The sequence below is a fragment of the Stegodyphus dumicola genome, chromosome 5, assembly GCF_044657685.1.
Source record: "Stegodyphus dumicola isolate Sdum_Otavi_A_Nest chromosome 5, ASM4465768v1".
Taxonomy (NCBI): Eukaryota; Metazoa; Arthropoda; class Arachnida; order Araneae; family Eresidae; genus Stegodyphus; species Stegodyphus dumicola.
In genome coordinates, this window is record NC_140772.1 from 176368297 (window position 1) to 176387158 (window position 18862).

The window sequence follows — 18862 nt, forward strand, 5'->3', positions numbered from 1 at the left end:
AAACAAAAAAAAAAAAATCTTATAATTTAAAATTAGGTTAAAAACATCAAAGACAGACAGTACAAGGGGGAACTACAATGTTATCATTGCAGCACAAATTAATGTCACATGAAGATCTGTGCACTTCTAAGGAAATGACAATTATTCAAGACACAGCTACAGCGCATGGGCTTACAACACATATTTCCCACTAATGGCAATACTTAACATTTTAGCATAAATGAAATCTGCTTACTAAACCAATTAACATATTTGATATGCTTATTTTAAGAATTCAAAACTAAGATAAGTCTAACAAATAAAATACCTAAATGTACATAAAGTATAAAACATTGTATCTCAATGAGAAGGAAATAATTAAAAGTTACAGATTAAGAAGGACAGACAAGTAATTAAAAGTTACAGATTAAGAAGGACATAAGTCTACAGACAAGTAAGGCTTTAAGAATGATATGATAAAAAATTTACTAAAATAAGTGTCTCATATGGAAAAGAAAGGCACAATAAAGTCACTTAGAATACAAAGTGAAGATTGAGATGTTGTATAGAGATTACAAAAGAAAGCAACAATTTATTTATGTAAAATTAGCACAAATTTAAAGGGAACAAATAGTTAATATAAAAAAGCAATCATTTATGCAAAAGAAGATGATGTTTCAATGACGGCCGGAAGGGGAACGATTTATGACATATTTCACATTTAAAAGGCTTTTTGCCAGTGTGAAGTCTCATGTGAACTTTAAGATTACCCTTTTGGCTAAATGGTTTTTGACAGACTTGACAAATAAACATCATTTGTTGAGTATGAACTAAAACATGATTTTTCAGACTGGATGCTTGATTAGTTTTAAAAGGACAGAACTGGCACTTGAATTGTTCAGAACTTAAATGTCTTGGAGATGACAGTTTTTGGGTGAATGAGAAATCTGAAATTAAAAGCAACCATACTGTAACTTTTCCATATCACAAAAACAATGAATGACATAACTATATTTAAAAGAAGTAAAATTTTAAATACTTTTCACATCAATACAAAAAAAGGTTTTTAGAGAAAAAATGTAAAAAAATATGAAAACTTTTCTAAACTAATAGAAATGAGAAGAAAAAGATAGGAAACATACCTTCTTAAAAGTAATTATTTTTCACATAAGATTTTTTAAAATTTGAATAAGCAATGATGATGTTCAATACTAATATAAATATGAAACCACACTCATCAAACTTTATTTTCGACACAAAATTTTACAGTTTTTATACGAATGAAAAATAAAAATTTTGTACTAAATGTCTGAAATAAAATATTTGAAATACTTCAGCTATAAGTACAAAGTCCGTAATTTGGACGTCCATTATAATACGGACCTCAAAGCCACAAACTTTACGCATGTGCTTAGAGAATGTGCATACATTTTAAGCGCAAGAAATGTTTAATGCAGTAAACAAATAAATATTAAGCTTTTTTTTTTTTTTTTTGTAAAATTTGATACGCTTTAGATCAAAATTGCTTTTTATTTCATAAATTACGGTTTCATATTTTTAATAGTATAATTTCTGCATGCCATCTTACCAGATTTAAATTGATGATCTATAATCCAGAAAAAACCCCTAATCCGAAATCGCCGAAGTCCTGACGAGTCTGGATTACGGACTTTGTACTGTATAAGCAAACAAATCCTTTTTTTTTTCTTCCACAGTATTTACTACCACAAGATACAATTTCTAAATGGACAAAAATAAGCATGAGTGGGCATCATATGTTACAAAATTCTTAAAATAAAATTTCGAACTAAATATCTGAAGCCACATATTTTTAAAATGGCATGTCTAATATATGATTAAATAAATAGAATAATTTCTAATTAAAGCACAGAAATTTGAAATGATAGTTTAAAATTGCTGATTACAAATTTGAGATATAAGTTTGTTAAGACAGGGATTACTTTGCATAACGAAATACCAAATAAAGTACTAAAGTTTTCAATGCAGCAACACTTCACATTTCTTAAAATGAAAATTAGTGAAATAAGAAAAAAAGTATATTGCATAATTTTAGTACTTTTTACCTTTCTCAACATGGTTAAAATTACAAAACAGATTAAAATATTCAAGTAGGTGCAAAACATCACAAATGAAAACAGAAATTTAATATTAATTGAGAATAAAACTTGAGAATAAAAAGGATTATGAAAAATACAACACAATTTTTTAATATCATGAAACTTTTTTCACACCTGCAGCTACATCTTGCTGGTGCTATCTTCTATTCTGCACAAGACGTCCAAAATGTGGTTGGTCTGTTTTTGGACTCGTGGCCACTCAAGTTTCTGGGCTGAAGGAATACTGCTTCATTTTTTTAACCTTATTACAAACGCTTTTTTAGCAGAAAACTTTCATTACAACCAGAAAGATATGCATAAGTGTTAGAGGATCAGTATAGATACTTTTACTTTAAAATCCAAATAACTGATATTTTGAGCCAAAATAGAGTTTTAGATTGGCAACAATATGAAAGAATTTTAATTTCAATAAATTTTAATAAAATCAGTATCAAACTAAAACCGAATTTCACCTATCTTTCAATTTTTAAACACATTTCGTTTTTACAAAATTTTATAATTAAATGAAACTACTTAATTTTCTCTATATATCCAAATTGTTGGGGAGCTATGTACCAGGGATAAAATTAATTATATTATGAAGCCTGAAAATTAAAAGGTAGCAAAAGAACAGCATATAATTCATGGCAATACACAATGAAACTGCTCAGTAGCAACTTCACTTGAATTTTTTTAATCAACAGTGCAACTTAATAAAATATTGAAACAAGCACAGTATATAAAAATAGTTCTAAAGCTAAAACTGATATATTCATGAAAGAAATTTAAACTCACTCCTTTAAGTAATCGCTTCTATAGGAAAGTAAAAGTTTCTAACAATATACACTATTCCAATAAAAACAGAAAATACAAATTATACATCTAGGAAATTCTGAAAAAAAAAAAAAAAAAAAAAAAATATATATATATATATATATATATATATACGAATATTCTGTTTTGAAATTTATTTGCAACAAATGAAATCTCATTCTTATTTTAAGAATTCAGTGATTACAGAAGTAAAACCTGATTTTTGTATCTTCCTTTATACTAAAGCACATAAATGATAACACTCAGCATTTATTTTGAATTAATCGAAAACAGAAGCATAAAAAAAAATGGAGAGGGAAATAATGAAATTACATTTGGTTAGCTCATCATATTTGCTGTCCTCCTAAAATACAAGAAAAGTAAATTTCAACCTAATGCAGTGAAGCATCTCACAATAACTACTACTTGTAGAGTACCAGTAGTAGTAGTTGCTGTTGAGAATGTAAACAGACATCGGTACTGAACATCAGTTCTCTAACTACCTTCACAAATAATAAAAATTATCTAGAACTATAAGTAGTCATATTAGAAAGATTTCATAGCACATTTTATACTTTTTAATAACACCCCTGAAGTATGATTAGCCTCAAATTTTTATTACTCATGATTTAATTTTTGTGATTTAAAGAATTGAAACTGAGATAGATATATTATTAACTTCAATCAGGAAATATTGCATCAGATAAGAAAAATATTAATCATTCCAAATTCTACATACAAACTAATTATTCTTTATGATGAAATATATGTTAATTATTCTGCATTAATTAAATTAAAATGTCTTTTAATTAATTACTATATATTTCAACTAATCATTTTAATTAATTACATCTTTATTACAATGCCTAATCAAATTATCATTTAATTCAAGAATAAAAATTATCATAACTTAATATCAAAGAACCTTAGTGTATTTCCAGCTTCAATATCACTTTACAGTTCACCGACAAAAATTTCAGCCTCCCTGAGATAAAAGTTCTTCCTTGGAAGTTCTTTTAGTTATTATTATTTCGATAAGCATAGCGTACTTCATTCAAATTCAAAATACAAATTTGTACTTCATATTTTTATTTCATACATATTGTCAATACAACTAATTAAAAATTTTTCACACATATTTTAACTATTTTTTATCAAAAGCACCTCCATTAATGAGGAACTTCTACAGGTAATCAAACAAGTTAATTTTTAAAAGTGTCATTTTCCTAATTATTATTTATTAACACGTTCCCTGCCAGACCGTTTTTTTGAAAACTTCCCATTCAGACCGCGTGGGGCGTATACGCCCCACGCTTTACATTTGTATTATTTTGTTTCTGGCGTATGCCTTACAATAATTAAAATAGCGCAAAAATCATAATTATCAAGGAAAGGTTGTATAGTTTAACATGCATAACACAACAAACCAATAAATTAATTTTTCTAGGATAATACCAAATGGCTTGAACGGAAAGTTTAGCATGGGGCGCATACGCCCCACGCGGCAGGGAACCTGTTAATGCTTTAATGTAAAGCAAAGCAAAAAGCTTTCAGAGAAATGTAAGTTGATTATGCAGAGTGTATCTTAATATTGTACAGACTCATAGACTTGATTTTCATTGAGATAAGCGTGCAAAATTGCCAGAAATTTAATCTTCAAATTAAAAAAGAGAGAGAGAAATGTGAAAAATGTGACATTAATTCAACCCAAGACTTCCCACTGATAGACTCATAGAACTTTTTTTGGAGACTTTCTTAAAGATAAAGGTTAAAAAGTTTTAAACTGAATCCCCCCCCCCCCGAAAAAAAAAAAAAAAAGAGAAGGAGAAAGAAAGAAATGTGAAAAATATGCTATCACTCGAACTCAAAACTTCCTACTGCTAGGTGAATCTGTGGATCTGCCGAGCAATAAATCATGATAACACATGGAAGAAACACCATTAGTTCCTTATAACATAAAAACACAATTTTTTAAAAACTTTTATATGAAAAATACTATGCATATCCTCCTCCCATCATTAATAATCTCTAAATATAATAAAAGGAAGAGTCTGCCTATCAGCATGTCTTTCATTTGTGCTGCACGTAAGCTAATAGACCCATCGCTATGAAATTTGGTACATAGGGTGCATCTAGGGAAGAGCTAGTGCACCTCGAAGCGATTTTTTCAAAATTTGAATGAATTTTATAAAATTATTTCTTTATTTTATGTCTTTTGATAAAATCGTATCAAATCGATAATCCTCTCTCATTACATCAGCAACAATGGAAAGCGGCCATTGTTGCTGATATCAGCACTGTTGCCACTCTGAAAAATGAGGGGATAATTCTGGGCAGTTTTTAAATTCAATGTTTCTCTTCAATACTGGACGTTTGTCGAAAGAAGGCAACAGGAAATTTGTTAATTTATTTATTAGGTAATGAATAGTTGTATTAAGGGATATTGCTTATTTCATTGTAATTTGTTTTATATGCAATATATTTATTTATTATTTATTATATTTATTTATTATTTATTATATTTACTTATTATTTATTTTATTTTATTTATTTATTATTATTTTTTGTTTTTTTGATAAACTTGTTCTGCAGAATAAAATTTTGTACAGTTTTAAAATTTAATGTTTAGGCATTTTTCAAGTACATTTTAAAGCCAGACGAAGGCTGGCTGCATAGCGGCTAGTAATAATTAATTTTTAACTCAGTTTCTGAAACATTTCATTTTAAACTACCAGAATTTACAGCAATAATAAACAGTTTTTTAAATTACATATGAAGTTACTTGAATGCAGTGTTAAGTTGTAAATGATTACAAATTTATTGGTTTTTTTTAATTGGTTGCTTTGATATGAATATCTAACTTAAAATTTGCCATTAAATATATGAAATAATACACAATAAATACAAAATATATGAAATAATAAAGCTAATTTAAATAGATTTGATTAGAGCACATAAGCAAATTTAGAAATCTATAAAATAAAATCTTAAAACCTGTAACGCAAGTTACAAATACACATTTACAAAACAAAAGTATTTTTAGAATTTAATATAGAGTCATCAGATGAAAGAGTGGCACTCAGTCTGACAGTTAATAACTGGCAAGATCCAAATGTTTGTTTGAAAAAAAAAAGGAAAGGGGGGGAAGAAAAGAGGCAAATATTTAATTTCTTGATATGACCAAGCTTTCTCTAATTGATATTGATATCAAACAAAAAGGAAAATGCTTAAATATTAATAATATAATGTTACCAACAGAAATAAGCAATAAAATTTTAGTCAATATAAGAAAGGTTCATTTAAAGGATATTTTAATGCTTAAATACATAGACTTTTAGACAAACAATACAAAAAATTAGATTTCATTACTTTTTATGAAAAATATAAGGTAAATGTAAAAACATTTGTATGATAAGTTTTAAGCACATTAAAAGTGCTTAAAACTTTGTCATTTTTCAAAAATCTGATAAATAAATTGTTAATTGAGACAAACTTTCTAAGCAAGCATTTTATTTGTAAGTAATTACATAAACATTATACTGAATTAAAGTCCTTCCAATTACATTTACATATCTAATACTCATCTAATAGCAGCATGTAAAATTTCCTAATTTCTGAGAGAAATGAAAAGATAAATAGCCAATTATGATGTTATTCAGGCAAAATACATAAATAAGCATTTCATTAATTTCTTAAAATTAATCACTATTCAATTACAGAAAGCCATTCATTAACATCCAGCAAAACTTTTAAAAAGAAATTTCCCAAAATATGGCTGCAAATGATGGTGTGCCATTATAGTATTTTTAATCTTGCCATTTTATGCTATAGTACTACACTCATTCAATCTTTTAAAAGTGTGCATCAATTTTTGGAATTATAAAACGATATTTATGATTGATTTTACAGCATTCAAATCCTCCTATTTCTACCGCTGTGTAGCATTATTTCCAAGAGCTAGAAAATGTAAAATTCCTTCATTTGTATTATTTTTAATTGCTTTGTTGATTTTTGGCTCTGAATGATTATATATTTGATTAAGAAAGCACTTATTAATTTCTTAGGAGATCCCAAAGTATTCATTGCTAAACAAATACATATCAGGTAAGTTTTTAAATAAAATTCTATCCAATTTACTGATCAAATCTAGATTTCTCCCCCCCCCATTTCTATAACGAAACAGTAGAGACCTTCAAATATATAATTAATTATTTTAGTCCATTTAAGTTCTTTTGGACTTTTCGATTTCCCCCCCCCCCCCTCCATAACATAAAAGTCTTCACTCTGAGAATACATGAACTACAGAGCTCAATCAAAAAAAAAAAAAAAAAAAAAAAAACAGATCATGCAATGCTATGTATACTTTTATTTACTCTATCATGGTTATAAACTGTATCACCATTACATTCTATATCCAGCAAATAAAGACTCATTTTGTGATTATTTCCACAACTCAATAAAATAATAAGTTTCCCCTAAATGAGAAAAGGCTTAATTACACTTTCATGTTCAGAAGAAAGTAAATTATAAATTTAAAAAAAAGTTTAATTAAAATAAATTAAGCAACATAGTGTTACATATGGAAAAAACCTGCTCAAAATTTAAAATAAGCTTGAACAATTTTTTATATACATAAACAGGATTGCTAGACAGGTACTTTTTGATTTCTAACCAACAAAGTAGTTAACAGCATATAAATCACTCAATTATCATTAGCTCCAGCTGATATACAAGCACCATAAAATACAGCCATTACGTTTTTGTCAAAGACACAAATATCAGTAAAAAACTTTAACTTAAAATTGCATGTTAAATGTCACTTCCAAATTTCACTAAATAAAACAATTTACAAAAAATGCAATTTTTAAATTTTAATGACAAAATTTAAATAAATAACTTTCATTATGAATATTTACACACATGAAAGTCATAATTCATATTTACATAATTTTCATTCACATACAAAAAAAGTTTAGTCACGAAACCATTTTATGAAAAATAAATTATATTTCATGGAAAACATAACCATCACAGAAAGAAAAGAGAACAGAGCTTCAACAAGAATCTTATCAAAGATGATGGATTTTTAAAAATTACTTGGTAATATGAGAACTATGGTGAGAAATCACATGGTTTTTTAGAGATGTGTGAAAAGAAAAGTGAAGAGTACAAAACTTGCAGCTGAAAGGCTTTTCTCCAGAATGTATTCTCATGTGAGCTTTTAAATTATATTTTCGATTAAATGTCCTATGGCATACATCACAAGAATATATGCGATCTTTAGTATGCACCTTTTCATGAGTTTTTATATCAGAATAGGAGCCTGATCTGTAAAAACAATGTTTGCAGTAAAAGCTTGAAACATTTGCTCTTGCCATCAGAAAATGACCTGTAGAAAATATATTGCATAAGTACCTCTCATAACAACAAAGTCTTGAACACAAAATTTTGAATTTTAAACAAAATGACGTTATTATGAAAAACTGCTGAAAAGTACATAAAAATGAATTTGGTAGCATAACAAAAATCTGCACAGCTTGGGACCTGAGTGGATTTTAGAGTTTTGAGGATTTCAGATCATCAATAAAAAATCATTATATATAGACTAAACTCCTCCCTAGAATAAAAAGGGGGCAAAATAAACATTTCTTTAATATTTTTACACAGCTATTTATACTAAATGTTTTATAATTTTATACAAAAAGAAACAAAGTATATAAATATTTTTTACATTTTTCAAACATCTATTTACAACAAATTGTTTTAAAACAAGAATATTTTCACCGGACCATCCATTCCAAATTCTATAAAATCTTTACTTCCTGCTCAGTTATACAGTTTTTTATTCTAAAATCTTTTATTCAATTCTTACTTGCAACAGAATCATGGGTTTATTTAACACATACAAACTTCTCTGTTGATGGGGTGGCTGTTAGTACGAAATATTAATGCTGGGTTGAAACGTAGATTAAAATATTAATGGGTATTTTAATGATACATTTAAAATGCATTGTTGGTCAATTGTACAGAAATATTTCAGGAAAATATTTCAATTTCATCAAATGAATAAGTCCATCGAAACGATTTTGAGCCGACAATCCTTTTTCTCTAAGCATAATTGTTGCCTACAGCACTATTTTGATATCACATTAACTGAAACATAACTTCCTGCTAGTGGTTATTTGAGCAAACAGTCTTTTACTACAGATAATTTTTCTTTCTTGAAAAAATTTAATGGCAGACTCTTCATCCTTTGGCAGTTGTTAAACTATATAATCAATTTCGGCTCCTTTATCAAAATTTCACATGAAAAAACACATCTGGATAAAAATATGACAAGTTTCATCTGGATAAAAATTAATAAAATTAAATTAATTGGATAAAGTTACATCTGGATAAAAATATGACAAGTTTCAATACTTAGAATGCTTCTGCATGGTTTGTCTGCTACTCTTTTATGAAAGAATAAAATTATCCTGGCGACAGTAATTTTGCTAGATTAAAACAAAACAGGGTAACATATAATTATAAGCAAAAAATTTAATGATTTAATGGAAAAATATTTATTTGGCAGTTATAAAGTGGCAATCAACAGACTAGTTTGCTTCAATATTTCAATGAGGAAACCCTGATGCCAAAATTGCAATGCCATCTGTATTTCACTGCAAATATCTGACAGACTGGTAAATGTTTCAGGTAACGATGAATTTTTGATCTTCTACAACACATTTTTTTGACATCTCAAACTAAAATATTTGCTAGTATTCAAGATCAAAATCTAAAGCCATACAATAAATTATTTTAAAAAACAATATGCATAACCACTTAAAAACTTATATGATGTATACTTAATTTAAAAAAATTGTTTGTAATTTAAAAAGTGCAAATATATTGCAATAACTTCAATCATTTTGTGAAATAACAATTAAAATGCTGCAATTATAAACAAAAGGCAGAAAACTATTAACATACATACATGCAAATTTTTTAAAGCACAGGTATAAATATTTCAATATACACTTTTTTTTTTAGTTTTCTGTCTATACAATATACTTATAAATAGATTTAGTAGAAATATGGCATGCAGATAAAAACTACTAAGCCATATCAAACATTTGTACTTTATTTCCATGATTTAGCATGTTTATTTAATGACAACATATTTCTGAAATATTATTAAATTCTTCATTATTAGCATCCAGTGACAATAATCAAGTTTAATGACAGCATGAATGAATATAATAATGAATATACCACACACTGTACATGAAGGAAACCACAATAATGTGCATTTATATAATACAAGGAAAGAATTAAAAGAAAAATAAGCATTTTGTTTCAAGACAGAGGAGAAGTCTTCTAATAAAGTTTTCTTTATTTTTAAATATGAATTAAAACTAATTAATATTTACATGTATGTATTTATGCTATCAGTTACATTTAATATGCAATAAATACTAATCTGAAAATTACACAACAATACTTCAAAAATTAGCTTCATAATCACTTGCCATTATTAAAAGTTCAAATTTCCCAGAACAGTAAAAATTGAAAAGAACTCCACATTATCTGAGAAGTAAAATAATTTCTCACTAATAAATGCAATACCAGAATCATACAACACTTAAAGCATTCCCGTTTTCCCTGCAAACAGTAAATTAAGTTGATGTCTGTTCAACTTTCATTTCTGGGCAATTGTGCATCAGAAGATGACGCTTCCAAGAAGGACGAAAATGGAATGACTCCATACAAATTTGACAAGTAAAAGGTTTCTCACCAGTATGAAGCCTCATATGAACTTTGAGATTATACTTTTGAGTAAATGTTTTTTGGCAATCAGGACATGAATAAGTTTTCTTTTCCCTATAATGAGTTAGTTTATGTCTGTTCAACTTTGATACATGAGCAGTTATAAATGGGCACAATGCACATCTCAGTCTCTTTAGAACAGGATCTGCATTTTCAAAATGGCACCTGAAAGCTCGGTCTGAAAGTAAAACACTTTATCTAAATATTTTTAAAACAATTGTAAAAACAGTTTTTACATAAAATATTAATTTTTAATACATATATAGAGAGAGAGAATGGAAAATGCAAAAATAATCTGCATTTAATAAATATTAAAGTTAATAATACTTATGTAGCCTATAAGATGTTCTATAAGATTCTCAAAAGATGTTAAGCAAAATACAGTAAATATTAAATTTAATGTGTTGCAATAAAATCCGTATTGCTTTCTTAAATCAATGCATAAATATTAATGCATGCACACAAAAAATATAATATTTATTGATCTAAATGTCTCAATTTAAAAATTCCATTTTCCAAACTGATTTAAACTATCAGTTTGATTTAAAGGGGGAAAAAAGTTGTATGACTTTTTAAAATTTTATCTAAATAATAGTTATCATTTACTAAATACTTAATACATTATAAACATATTTATAATCTGTTAAGTAATAATAGTTATAATTTACTATTTATATTTATTTAACATCTATTTAACAGATTATAAACATATTTATAATCTAAGCCACTAAAAGGAATGAATACCTCTTGTGGTAAACTTATAATAATTTTTAGAAACCTAATGGACTACAATCACATGAATATTTTATTTTAATTGCATCTCCTTTTAGACATTCTGCTGTCTTCCAATTTTCAGTATCTGAATTATTTAGCATATAAATGAATAACTGAATGCTTTGTAAGAATAGGATATACATACACACATACATATATATACATTACAAAAAAACCTTACTACCAGCATTAGTAAAAATTTAAAATACAGTTTTTCCATGTTATTTGAATGGCAAGCAGAAGCGCGATGTCGGGCAAGCAAGTCAGCTGCCTAACTATCAGTTAAAATACTTGGCAGTCAACATGAATTCAGTTTATTGTGATAAATTTTGTAATACTGTCATGTAACTTTGGCCTCCATGTTGAAGTTTTATATGTGAAAAACATTACTAAAATTTTATATTCATAGTATTCCTAAAAGTTATGAAAATTATTTATGTGTTTTTAACTTTTATAACGATAACTTTAAATAGCAAGATCTGCTACAAGAACAAAGAAACTGAAACAAGACTACTATTGTGGCAAAATATTAAACTACGAGAAAATATGACCACCTCTCATGTAGAAAGGATCTGATAAGGAATGAAGAGATAATTAGTCAGGCCAAGAAATGTCATGTTCGTTAACTTTGAAATTTCTACTGAAACTTTTAAGGATATTTACATAATAAATTCTCCAGGCAATGTAACATTCCTGAATGCAACTTTGACTACAACAAATTTTGAGAGAATTAAATTCATTCTTTATAATAATAATGAAGGCCAACTACAAACCAATTCAAAGTTATCACATTTTCACAAAATAAAGTGTGGAGAGGACCGGGGGGAATATTAGTTTTATAAGAAAGGTGAGCCTATTTATTTCTGTTATTTGACCAACTTTAAAGGATACCTGAAGTACACAAAGGATTCCCTCCCGCAAAATTAAACTGCAAGATTTTGATTTTTTAAGCAGCCGTACTTATGCACAACAATCACATTAAATTCAGTGAGCCTCTCATCTAACTAGGTAGCAAAATAAAAGCAGATTTTTTAATTCAACCACTTTATTTATAAAATCCATACATTCCACATATCAAAAAGTTATTGGTGGCACAAAATACTACTCCAGTAAATCATTAAGTTTTAAAGAAGGCCATTTGTGAACCAGGCATTAATTGTAAACATGTAAATAATCTGAACACCTACTTTCAGATATAAGTAAAGATTATTTATGAAGGTAAATAAATAATTTAGTAAATAATTAAAAATAAATTTTTAAATAGATATAAGTAAAGATTATTTATGATAAGTAAAGATTATTTATGAAGGTAATAGAAGGAAAAAAAAGTTTACTAATAACTGCTGTGAGTGCCTACCCCTAATTCATCTTACACTAGGTAAACATCAAACCCAATTAAAATAAAATATTTTTAAGCCAATGTAAAAAGAAAATGTTTGTAATCCTGCACGCAAAACTTCAGAAATGCAAAAATGCATTAAACAAAATGAATCATTCTGATTTTAAAATCGCAATGCCTTAATTTATGAAATTAAAAGTCACATTATCAAGATGTCAATAAGAATTACATGATTAAGGGGGTCAGAATCCCCTATACTAACCATGATAAACTGGCTATTTTTGATGTACCTTTTCTCAAAATCTGCTATAGGTATACATGTGAAATTTTTGTGTAATTAAAGTACATCTTTTTTGATTATACTGAAATGAGCTTTTGAAAAATTTTATGTTTTAGAGTAATTTGTAGAATACTGTAGTAGGCTTAGTAAAATTTAGCACTTTTTCCACTTAATTTCCCCCCCTTTAGTTTTATCATAAAAAGTTCATTTTAGTAAACATTAGGAAACATAATAAATAAGCCATAAAAAATTCATATACCTGTGAGCAATAGTTTATGAGGAAAGGTACTTCACATATAAAAATATTATATTTGGAGAAAACCGCATTTTCTTGTAAAATTACTCATTTATCAAACAGAACATTCGACGATAAATTAAAACTAGAATTTTTATATTTCTAATTCTCATAGAGATTAAAGTATGGTGTATTTTTATAAAGATAAAAGTACAGATAATTTGAAAATGCAAAAATCTCAAATCACAATTTTTTGAAGATTTTTGGCTTCCAAGAGTAATTTTACAAATAAGATTTAAATTTTAAAATGCAAATATCATGTGGAGTATTTAAAATGATCCTTACTGCATTAGAAAGCAATTCATGGATTTGTATAAACTTTTCAGAAGTAAAAAATAAAATAAAATATTTTAATAATTTGTTGAAATAATGAAATATTTTTGAGTAAATAGTGTTTAAAAACATTTAGCCAATATTGAGATATATATTAACAAAATTCTTTATAATAATTAACATAATCTGTATCTAACTACTATTTAGTAAACATGACCCTAAAATTACAATAAGATGGGCATGAATCAAGTCACTGACAATAATAAGTCATAAATCAGATTCTCTCTGAATCCTCTCAAACATAAGTCTCACAAAAATAATATTTAGTTTAGATTTCAGAAAAAAGAAGGGGAAAAGAAAAGGGTAAAAAAAGGAAAGAAAGAACAGCTTACTTTCCTGCAACAATTAAAAAAGAGATAAATTTCTCCATTATACTATAGCATACTTTTTTTACACAGAAAACATCTTGTATTCATATATATAATTTTGGAGCTATAGAGAAATTCAAATTTACCCTTGTTTAATAAAACAAATATGATAAAAGAAAGGTTTTTAAATTTACAATTATTAAACTACTTAATTGACACACGAACTTTTCTAGAAAAATTATTATTAACATAAGTTCTTACAGACACTCAAATTCTTCTCTAGTTTATTAATTTTTTACTTAAAAAGCAGGTGTTACATTTCAAATTTAATTTTTAAACTAATAAGTTATGTACTTGTCTTCAAACAAGTTAAGCCTTTTACAGTTAAGTCGTTATGTACTTAACTGTAAAAGGGGATAAGGCCGGACGTTTATTACATTTGAAGATTTGTATATTTTGTATTTTAGCTTGTAAATTACATTACTATAACTCTGGCTACTTTTCCATTAAGAGCAGACATCATTTTGTTTCTAAAACTCAAATATTGCAGATTCTGAGCAAAGACGTTTGAATGTAATTCTCACCATTTTCATTTTCCTCGACTTTCAGCCAGAAATAATTTCTTAGTTTTTATTCTTTGATAATTTAATTTTCATAATCTTGCCAAACGGAGATAACAGCTCTTGCCTTTCTGCCTCATTTATGCTATAAAAACTCAAGACCTTGTCCCAATCTTCTGTTCTCCATCTACAGTGAATACCATCTCATGTAAATCTAAAATATAATAATATAATCGAGAGACTAGCAAAGAAGGGTACTTCCATGCCTCAGGTTATTGCTGAAACTTTGACCTACCTTGAACTATACTCGAGAAGAAAAGCTTTAATTAACAATTCTAGGAGACAGCTATGCGCACACTCAGGGTATCGAAGTACTGGTCCTAGTACTGCTACTGGTTTCAAAGGTGATAGGAAGGATCAAATGACTCTAGCTCGGTTGACTTCAGGACATTTAAGACCCCTCAGACAGTTTTGTGCTAGTAAAACTTTTCCCACTTGCGCCAAACGTTTAAACTATGAAGCTATATAGCAACATCTACATAGTTGTGTTCCCTTGGTGCGTGAAGATCTGCTAAGAGACCTAATTTCATTTTAGAAGTTATGAAGGTGAATTAACTTATGGATCTGATCTGATTCCAATCAGAGGGATGATTAAGAAGAAGTGCTGTATTATTTTGATTTTCTTGGTCTATAGCCAATCAAATAGCTTCTTTCAAATAAATTTCCTGCCATTCCAAATCTACATATAGGAAAACAGTTACAAACACTCTCTCACATATCTTTTCTAGCAAACATGGGCATCCTTGCACGCTGTTTCAAACGAACCTCCTTTTCAAATTAAGGCAGTGGGATACTAGCGAGCAACAAAAAAATTTTACTTTTAAGTTAAAATATTTTGACCTATATAATTTAATAACTTTTTATTTATATGAATTACCAACATGTTTTTAAATTGATTCTTCTCTTTATATTTACTAATCATTAGATTAAAAATATTTTGTAAATATGTTGAATTAAATCCCACTGGGAAATTTAATTCATGTGTTTAAAAATTCTTAATTTAAATCCAAAATATTTAATTATTTAATACTTATAACACAATCCACATTTTCTTAATTGTAAAACATTCTTTAGAAATTAATAAAATACTATACAATAACAGAACAACTTTAATTAAAATGGGCAGGTCCTTACAAAGTGATGGCTGTGGGATGTTTAAAATACAATAGAATCTAAAAATCGCCATTCCTTGAAAAAGAAAAAGGTAACTGGCTTTCAATCTTCAAACTAACATTTTTTCGCATTTTGAAAAGAATTTCATTCAAATATACAAAGGAGATGAAATGGGATCACTGCTTAATTACTGCAAGTTTTATGGATAAGGCAAATTCCCCTTGAAAAATCAGCCTTTATCCATGGGATCAACCACAATTAGTTATCTGTTTATATGTAATTTTTAGATTTTCAATATGAATTCCATTACAATTTAAAACTTCTACCAAGTACAGTTTTATCTAAAGCTTCTACAGAATTAACTTTTCATAAGATTCATTTTACAATAGTTTACAATAATTATAACTCCTCATTTCCTAGGGGGAACTGAAATAATAATAATAATAATAATGATGATAATAATAATATTAATTTATATATACATACATACACACACATATAAATACATCTTTGGAAGTGCTTTAATGTTTGAAATGACTGTGGAAAAAATCTCAAACTTTAAATAAATAATGCATGCTATTATAATAACCTAATAATAATAGAAAATCTAATAAATTTAACACATAAATACTGTATTTCTAGAAATTTTACATATTTTAAATTGTCCAGAAGATTTGCATAAATTAGACACCACAGCCTGTAAAAGCTACGTTTCATTATCTTTTAAAGTTATAATTAGCTTTTAACTAACTGTAAAACTAAAAAAGTGCATTACATGCGAGAGAAAAACGTTTCATAAAATCGCAGAATTCATTTTTTCAATCTCATACTTATTTGAAAGTGTAAACTAATAATTTAACTAATTAACAGTAATAATGAAATATTTTTGCATAAACTTAAATTAAGAAAAGCAAAAAATATGTAATAAATAGAAGTATTAATAGATATTTAAATAATGTTTAATTTTTTTAAAGATTTTGTCAATATAAACTGACAGTTAATAATAATTAGTTATAAAGGACACAACATTACATCAATTTACCCACAATAGAATTACATTCTGAAACACTATTTAGTTCAGCTGATGCTTAGTTTATAAAACAACCCCATTTATGGGGGGGGGGAGTAATCTAGCTCAAAAATACATTTCACCTACTAGATCAACATTTACCAAAAAAATTACAGTATAATTATTTGAATTAATACAGATAAGCAATAAATAAAAGCTATATATATTAGGAATATTTATAATAAAATAAAAGATTGTCCTTTCATTAAGTATTTATTTCGATTTAATTAAAAATATTACAAAAAAGGCTTACTTGCTCTATTTTTATTTATTTATTTTTTAATTTTAAACATTCAATGCATGTGTAAGTTTTACTTTAACATAAGAAACAGCAAAGCTTTAGTTACCCACCTTAAAAGACATTCGGCAAAATCTCTTATTCTATGACATTTATGCAAGTTATTTCCTATTTTTCTACTTTTATCTCAAAATAGTTAATTCAAAAGACGATTATTTATCTCTATCAAAAAATTATTTCTGAAATGGATAGGGCTTCATGCAAAAAAACTTTACAATTGGTTTATATAATCTTTCATTGTAACACTACAAGAAACGCTAAAAAAATGACAACCTATAAATAGCATCATTAATTGATGACCTCAAAATACAAGCAGGACAATAAATCTCCTTTCATCTTTTTTAATCTTGAAAATCCAAAATCTGTAGAGTTTCAGTTCAAATTAATTATTAGGCAATACTTGCAAAAAATTCTATTGTTACCAATTTTTTAAAAAAATTGCAAAATTTTTCAATAGATTTGGGGTAAAAACAGGTAAGCAGGTGTGATATAAAGATAATTAATAATAAAACATTTCCCTTAGCTTTAAAAAAAATTTCATACATACTATATTTTCCCTGTTAAACTCCTTGAAGGAAAGATGACTCTCCTCAGAAAAGAGGAACGAGTATATATAATGTCTCAAATGAACATAAATATGAATTCCAGAAATACAAATCTAAGCCAAATTCTAGTAAGACATGGGCACTTCTCACAATTGTATCCATCATCCCTAATATTATACAAAGGTGCTTAGTGACCGCGAGGATTTCGCTGAATACTGTCCATTAACCCAGCACATAAGAAAAAAATTTCCTAATATTTCTAATGTTTTAAAAAAAGTATCCCATTCATTTAAGTTTGCCCAGGTTCTCCTGAAATTACTTTATTCTAGCTAGGCACTGGTTGGTACTCAATTTATAATTTAAACATTTTGTGTGTGTGTGCATATATTTCATTTAATGTGTGTGTGTGTGATTATGGCAAAGCCTCGAGGGCTATCTGCCTAAGAGGAGGGATGCCTTCGTGGAGGACTTTCTAAGGGAAACTGGCTCGTATACACGTTACACATGGGATAACCTACGAAAACGCGCATGCAGCTAGCCCGTTCGCGGGATTTGAACCTCGGACCGAACTACCAGTGTTCAGCGACTTTACCGCTCGGCCGCTGGTAGGCCTATATTTCATTTAAAAAATACACAATAGCATCAATAACATAGAATTCTTATTGATACCAGTTCTTTAATGTGTATCCTTCCCCTGTATTCTTCTCTCCTTTTGTGGTATCTTAACTATTATAATTTTCAGTGGATATTTCACTTCTTCCTGTTTGGAAGCAGCGTATGACCAATTTCATGGGCAGACCTCATGCTCCATAAACCAATAAACTCTAAATTAAAATTTCACTAAACAAAACATCATATTCAGCCATGTTTCATCTGTTTCATATCTATATCACAGCATGCATTTTATCAGAAATTAAAGATCACGCTAATATCAGCAAAATAAATGAAACTTGAGACAATCCTAAGTGTACATCACACATCGAAATTCAAATGCTTAAAGGTGGAAATGACAAAGTAAACAAATATTTTTAAATTATTGCAATTTTTAATAATACTGTTCACAATAAAAGTGATAAATAAAGCTCACTTTCTAAATGAAAAATATTAAAAATTTGATCCTTAATCAGTGATTGCAATCCCTCCCATCCCAATAATAGGCAACTGGCATCA

The 18862-nt window shown here is 27.6% G+C and overlaps 1 protein-coding gene across 1 annotated transcript in view; it reads right to left on the reverse strand.

The window, feature by feature from the left end:
• Window positions 1-7257: 7257 nt before the first annotated feature.
• LOC118198727 (uncharacterized) overlaps window positions 7258-18862 on the reverse strand; it is a 32475-nt gene continuing 20870 nt past the window's right edge. The window contains exon 4 of the mRNA XM_085817419.1: window positions 7258-10896. The gene's annotated coding sequence lies outside the window, so the exon portion shown is untranslated. The remainder of the gene's footprint in view (window positions 10897-18862) is intronic.